The sequence below is a fragment of the Bidens hawaiensis genome, unplaced genomic scaffold (assembly GCF_021521415.1).
Source record: "Bidens hawaiensis isolate Kalapana, Puna unplaced genomic scaffold, B.hawaiensis_p1.1 tig00017039_1, whole genome shotgun sequence".
NCBI lineage: Eukaryota > Viridiplantae > Streptophyta > Magnoliopsida > Asterales > Asteraceae > Bidens > Bidens hawaiensis.
In genome coordinates this window covers 270,655-278,483 of record NW_027492579.1, presented here as the reverse complement: position 1 = coordinate 278,483, position 7,829 = coordinate 270,655, and the positions used below count along the sequence as shown (strand labels likewise).

At 37.7% G+C, this 7,829-nt stretch overlaps 1 pseudogene; it reads right to left on the bottom strand.

Annotated features, from left to right (window-relative positions):
• Positions 1–4,258: 4,258 nt before the first annotated feature.
• LOC143552831 (exopolygalacturonase-like) lies at positions 4,259–6,221 on the bottom strand (annotated as a pseudogene).
• Between the last annotated feature and the right edge of the window lie 1,608 nt (positions 6,222–7,829).

Below are 7,829 nucleotides of genomic sequence, written 5' to 3'. Positions count from 1 at the left end.
TGGTGAGAAGGAAATAAGACAAATACCAAAAGACTAGAGGGAGATTGTAAGGCCCGGTTTTCTTTAATTGAGTCTTTCATATTTGTATCATTTTAGTTTACATTTTCGTTCGTTTACGTTTATATGTATTGGGTGTGACATCTGCCCCGATCCGACCCGACCCAGGTACCCGTTTCTCTGACCCGAACTCTTTCTTTTATGACTTAATATTTATTTATACTTATACTTTATTTTTAATAATAATATATACTTTTCCTTCCCGCCTCTTTCTCTCTCTCTTTCTTTCCGCCGTCCCGTCCCTCTTCTTCTCTCTTTCCGCCTTCTTTTCCCTCTAGTCGCCGTCCCGCCCTTACGCCTTGTTTCCCTCTTTTTCTTCTAACTCTTTGCTTGTCCTTTGTTCCTTCCCGCCTAAGGTTGTCTGCGCAGCTCCTCACGCCAGACTCCTTACAAGGAAGCCTGCGTGAAGACCACCTGTTTCAGCGATACGCGAGACGAACTCTTCTCGCAGCGCGCTAAGAATTGTAATTCTTCTCGCAGCGCGCTAAGAACGGTAGTTCTTCCCGCGACGCGCTAAGGATTTGTAGTTCTTCTCGCAGCGCGCTAAGAATCGTAGTTCATCCCTCGACGCGCGAAGAATTATAGTTCTTCCCGCGGCGCGCTAGGAATTTTAGTTCCTCCCGCGGCGCGCTAAGAAATGTGATTCTTCCCGCGGCGCGCTTAGAAATGTAGTTCTTTCCGCGACGCGTTAAGGTTGGTTCTGTCTACCTTCGCGCTCGCGCTCTCTTGACCTTCTGTGTCTGCCTTCGCGCTCGAGCTTTCTCGCGCTAAACCCTTTGAGTTTTCTTCTGTTTAATCTAGCCGTTTGCTTTTGTGTTGTCTTATCTTTTGAGCTGTTGACCTAATCTGCTTTATGTCTGAAAAGTTACTTTCGGCGCAGCATGCGCACCAACCCCATTGGTTGACAGATAAAGTGACTGACATAATCTTTTGAGATCTGCTTTTTCCATGCTTGACCAGTACCTTTTTCTGAACCGCCCATGCCTTTTTACTGTTCCCTGACAGCTTTATCTTGCCTCTGCAGCTGCCATATCTTTCCATATCTTTTGCTTTTGGATTCTTATGCTTTTTGATATCTTTTGCTTGATCCTGTTAAGATCCTTTCCCCTTTTCTAGGGATTATGTCTCCTAGGGTTTTCCTATAAATAATAGTATTATTTTCCTAACACTACACACACAAAACACTTAATCTCTCCTGTCCTCCTCCTTGCTCTCTCTGCCGCCTCCCTCTCTGCCTCCGTCTTCCTCCCTGTTCTGCCCTGCTTTTCCGGTAATATATATATATAATAATTTACTTATTAATTATGCTAACTTGTAATCAAGACTTAAAACAAATCATTAAAACAATAATCTTATTTATAGGTTAACTTGTGCTTGTTTAAAGTTGGTTCTTGCTTTATCTTACACCGCATCGTTTATCAAGTGAGTAATCTCGTACCTAATCCCTTTTTGCTTTTAATGTTTTGGGATGTTCATGTGTTCATACAAACTTAGAGTCTTAAACTTGTTTATGAACTTTAGTCGCGCAGTATCCCATGTGTTGAGGACGTAGACTTGGCTGTTTATTTGTATGTGTGGATCATTAACCGTCTTGTCGGTCTATTCCGCAGTTTTCATGGTACCATTAGATGAACACGGGAGAACTATCGTTTATGATTTTCTCTTTTGTATACACATGCACAGTTTGTCTTGTTTGTGAGCTCAATTGTGAGCACTGGCAGTCTTATGAATCTTAGAGTTGGTCCCGATCAGATTACACCCTTGTTGAAAACCAGACATACACATGTTGCGCGCAGATTTATTGTTATCTATGTATTGTATTAAACTTGATTTCTCACCAACACGCAAGTGTTTGACGTTTTATTTTAACACATGTTCAGGTTTGCAGTAGCTGTTTTGGAGCTTGTGGACACGTAGGAAGTTTTCTTTATTTTGACCTAGATTAAAATGTATCAAGACAAGTTATTGCTGTTCGAATATTATGATTTATAATATATTGATTTATGATGATTTATGTTATCTTATTTTTGCTTTGCGCGTGCGCGAATGAATGTATTTATTAAATATTGACACCCAATAGTGTCACGAGTAATGAAACAATATGTGGCGCCCCGATGTATAATCCGCCTTTGGTCGGGGTGTTACATTGGGCCCGAGGCCTTGTGTACTTGGTGCCTATTGGGCTTGTTATTAATGGAATGGTGTATAACATACCCACACTACATATTGTGTGTGTATGGAATACACCAAATAACCCTTTGCAAAACAATTATCCAAGTAACCAAAAACTCTCTCAACTCCCTTTCTTTCTTCCAAGTTTCGGCTCCACCATACCCACACACAAGATCCGAGATCTCGGTCCAACTAGTTGTTTCCGCCAACTAGTTGTGAGGTTGATCCAAGAACAACTAGTACCATACCCACACACAAGATCCGAGATCTCGGTCCAACTAGTTGTTTCCGCCAACTAGTTGTGAGGTTGATCCAAGAACAACTAGTATTTAGTTTGTTGTGTTGTTTGATCCGGTTTCGGGACCTACAAATATTAAATGGCTTATCACTATAAAGTGTAGTGTTGAACTGTTGATAAAACATTTTGCATGCATTGCTTCAATGTATTTTAAAAATTGATTATTTACAAAATTCTATTGCACAACGTTTGATATATTAAACTTCGTTACACGTTTCCTTTGAGGCCTTGAATAAGTGATGGAATGATTTATTTTATTTTTTTTTTAAGAATAAAGATTATTCATTCATTCACCATAAGCAAAAAACAGTATACTACAACTGAACCATTATTTTAGAATCCGTTACTTGAAATTGAATTTGTTTTTAGGGAATTTGTTGTGTATGCCACTGAGAGGGAGCATGAAACCCGCCATCGTTGCAGAATGGGCGCAAGACCGGGCATGAAACCACCACGAACATGCGTTAAATTGGGTGCAAGGCCGTAGCTGTGAGAAGCGTCGACCCTAGGGAAGGTGACCTTCCTAGGCCGGAAGGCCCAAAGTTTTGTTAAAAAAAAGAAACACACAACCCAAGTTATAACACAATTAACTAAATCATTTAAACTAATTTTTGTAAAAAAACATTTTATAAAAAGTTACGCGCCGCCCATACCATAACCCAGTTACCCAATTAAAGCCTATTCATAAATAAATTTAATTGTTTAAACATAATAAAAAATGATTATCTATTTATTTACTTACTTAGAGGCCAGAATTTTAGACGCTCTTGGCTAAAAAATTTTAACGATTTTCGAAGACGTCCTTAGCGATGAGTAGCTTGGCAAGGCTGAGGGCATAATAGTTTTTTTTTCTTTTTAATTTGATAATACAGTTAATTATTTCACTCCACGAAACTCCACAAACACAATACATTTCACTCACCATAACTCATGTTTTTAAATATGAAATATGAAAGTCCCTTTTGCCAAGATGACACTTGGATATTGTAAAATGCCCCTTTCACATCACCCGACTCACAAGTACCTTATAACAGTTAGCCTTATAGTGTAGTTGAAGGTTTTAAACCTTTTCTTAAAATGTGACGAGAAGTGGCTATTGATTTTTTAATTAGTAGTAGTGATGTAAAGCAGCACGAATTAAATTAAAAAATCAGTAAATGAATAAACTGATTAAAATGTGATTATTAAAACACTTTCAAGGTAGCAGCATAAGGAAAATGTGATGATTATAACAATGGGGATCATCATTTAATTATTAGGCCTTTCGCAGTTGGCATTTTCAATGGGTCATATTTCTTCAAAACGCCCGCGGCGCCTTTGGGGGGCTTTTTGGGAAATTTGGCCTTCAAAAAGTCTCTCGGCCTTAAGTGGCCAGGGATTAAGGAGCATTTTAAAGGAGTTCCACTACGTATGGTCTTACATGTTTAAAACTTTAAGTACACGATGGCCACGTCACTTTTTTTTTCCTAAACAAACTTTACAATGTTATTGCTATTTTTTTTTACTTTTAAGTAAAGATTATTTAAATTTAAACATTTAAATAAGAAAATCAACAATAACATAAAACTTATGATGCAGATAAAAAAGGATTGACATTATACTCTCAATCCTCATGGAGATTCATAGAGCCCCATTAATTAGTTCTATAAACTTCCATTTACAAAAACAACCGGAAAGAACATTAAAAACCTTCTCAGGTTGAAATAAGAAAAAGAAGTAAAAGTTCTTGTTCTATAGACAACCAGAGGGAAATTGAGGGCCATATGACTCTCCTTCGACGTTCCAGCAAGATGACACCGCCCGTCCTTGTTCTCGCCCGTGATAAGCCAAGTTAATGTCCACGAGTTTAATCCCTTCACAAGGCACGGTTTTGCTACATTGGATCTTTACTGCAATCTTAGAACTCGACTTACCACGCACTTTTCTAAATGTCACGTTTTTTATTTGAACATTTGATTGTGCCTGAAAACACGAATGTTAAAATAAATTATCAATTATGTTATAAACACGAGATATTCTAATAGGTGGAGAGTTACCTTATAATTGCAAGGGGCCCTTGGACAATATTGTTGGTCAATAAAAATCGGGTTATTCACGTTAACCATGGTTATGTCATCAAACATAATATCCGAAGCAAGGCTAGGATTAGAGGGTGCTCATGTTTTAATCCGAAGTCCATTTTGGGTCCCGTATAATGTTGAGTTACGTATAGTTATACCGGTTACAAACTCTTCGTTGTGGGACCAACCCAAGCTACCAATGCTAAACCCGTGTCCTGGCCCACAATGCACTCCTGTCACTATGATATCGTGACTACCCCGCTAGAATTGACACACAATCATCACCGGTCATTATGGTAGAGTCTTGGATTCGGATTTGCTGTGAGCCACCGATGTGGATACCATCGGTGTTCGGGCTATCCTCGGGGGCACTAATCCGAATATTGGACATGTTCAAGTTGCGGCACGCAAAAATGTTGAAATGAGCATTCTTGCTGTTGATTGACCGAATGTGGCTTATTCTTGAATTGGTAACAAAATCAAGCCGCATGGTCTAATTCCAATTAAGAAACAATATAGCAATTAAAACAATATATATGTCTGAAAATATACAAAACTAAAATTTTAATATTTATTAGAGCATTCACATCTTACTCTTTATAATCTTTAAATATATGAAAAATATGGATAAAGATTAAGAAACTCGTCTCCTTCTTTATTTATATTTATTTACATATATAATTTTTTCATAGTTGAATAATGATTTTGTTATATGTATTAACTTATAATTTGTTATACTTTTTTGTGAATGAAATAAACAGTAATAATTGTAAAAGAATCATAGAACATGTATCATTTAATTAAGGTCATATTTGGGATTGAGTTTGAAAACTGTTTATTGTCTTATTGAGTTTTTCAAAAAGCTATTTTGAAAAGCTCGGATTATAGACTTTTAGAAAACTGTTTTTTAACTCTTTAAAAAACTAAATAAAAAGAATTTTTGTGATTGTCAAGCACCATTTAACTTATTGGTCTTTTAAAAAATCGAATAGGTCAATAAGTTGTTTTTAAACTCAATCCCAGATATGCTCTAAATATAGATAAAATAAAAAAATGAGATACGGGTACACATCTTTTATGAAGTGAATAAAATTTAAGGAAAAAATTATGGACTTACAACTGGAAGAGTCTTGCAACGAGAATTGCGGTTACAGTCATTGTAATGCCAAGCAGCACCGCCGTGACCAAGCAACGAACCACCGCCCTCCGATCGTCAGTTGATCGATATATTTAAAAGTAATCCAATGATCAACAAAAAAGTTCATTGGATTATTTGAAGCTTCTTACGAACCCCTTATAATAAACTCCATAGGTTCCCTACACGGACCAATGAACATAACCGCATCAAGCATATACGTCCCTCTCGGGACCACAACCCTACCTCCACCACTATGACTACACGCATTATTTCATGCTGAAATGAACGCCTAGTAAAACCTGAATAAAATATTCATAAATATTTAAGAGTAGAATAATAGTTGTTCAAAAATAAAAAAAAAAATGACTAGAAGAATGTACCTTGGTGTTATCGGTGATTCGGTGAGAAACTGCACCGAAACGTAAGACGTTGAACGTTGGTGGGATCAGATTTTTGTATGCGGCGCTAGCGACTGATAGCAGCAAGGGAATGAGAATGGGATGGATGAAGATGAAGGAGGGCTTCATTTTGTATTGGTTGTTTTTTGATTGTGTATCTCAAATAGAGGTGTTCAAAAAACCGGTTACGGAACCGGTTTGGCCGGTTCAACCGGAAACCGGTTTTTTTAAAAACCGGTTTTTTTAAAAACCGGTTTGACCGGTTTACGTATCGGTTATACGTTTTGGAGCCAAAACCGGTTTTATAACCGGTTTTTTTTATAACCGGTTTTTTTTAATAACCGGTTATTAAAAAAACCGGTTAACCGGTTTTTAAAATAACCGGTTTATTACCGTTATTAAAAAAACCGGTTAACCGGTTTTTTTAATAACCGGTTAACCGGTTAAAACCGGTTTTCGAACGTTACCAAAACGGCTTTATAGCGTTTTTTTTTTTTTTTGACCGTTTTTTAGCCGTTTTTTTTTTGTTTTTTTACCATTTTACCCCCACAAACATCTATATTAGTTTAGGTTGGGTATTGGTTAGATCACACTTGATTATACAACTCCAAACGCTCTAAACGTTTATTTCATACGCGATTATACAACTCCAAACGCTCTTCTTTCGTAGTCGTTTATTTCATACTCGAGTATACCACTCTTAATTCGTAGTCGATTATCATGGCCTCCCAAAGTGCTGCTTCATCGGTCAACATGGGTGCCTCGAACACGGGAGAAACCGTCGTTCGGGTCATCCCCACGAAACGAAACCAAGATATTTGGCAACATTTCGACCTATGCGAAATGTCTAACGGAACCCAAAAAGCTAGATGCAAACATTGTTTGAAGTTTTATAACAAAGAAGCAAACTCCAGTTTAAGAGCTCATGTAGAAAAGCCCTCTTGCAAGGTCTTGAAGGACGAATCCGGAAGTAGTTCGCAGCCGGAGATGACGAATCAAGGAACGGTGTTTACGTACGACCTTGAAGCGGTACGTCAACAGTTTGGCAACTTTGTGATTCAACAATCACTTCCTTTCAACCACTTCGACAACCCTCAATTCACGGAGATGATGCAAAAGTATGTTCAACCACGCTACCAACACGTAAGTCGTTCGACCCTTAGAAGAGATTGTCTTAAAGCATGGAAAAACGCTAAATCCGAACTAATTTCATACTTTTCAAACTTACAAACTGGTGTGAACTTAACAACGGATGTGTGGTCGGTACCTAATGGTTCGCCCGACTCATACATTTGTGTGACGGCTCATTGGGTTGACCCCCGGTCGTGGCAAATGATGAAACGAACCGTTGCGTTTCAATTGTTTGATTACCCGCACACGGGTAGAAATATTTTTAAACTCTTGGATAAAGTCATTCGACAATACAAGATTGAAGATAAAATCTTTTCAATATCGTTTGATAACGCGTCCAACAATACGGCCGCGGTTGGCCATTTAAAATTAAAGTATAAACCTATCTGTGATGGAGCGTTTTTTCATAGCCGATGCATTGCACATATTATCAACTTGGCCGTGCAAGATGGGTTAAACGTGATCGAAACGCAAAGAAACAATTTTAAAAGAATGTTACGAGATGTTTTTAGCAACAATTCAACATTTTCAAGATACAAAAAATTTTGTGAAGAAGCTAACTGTCAATGGTTGGG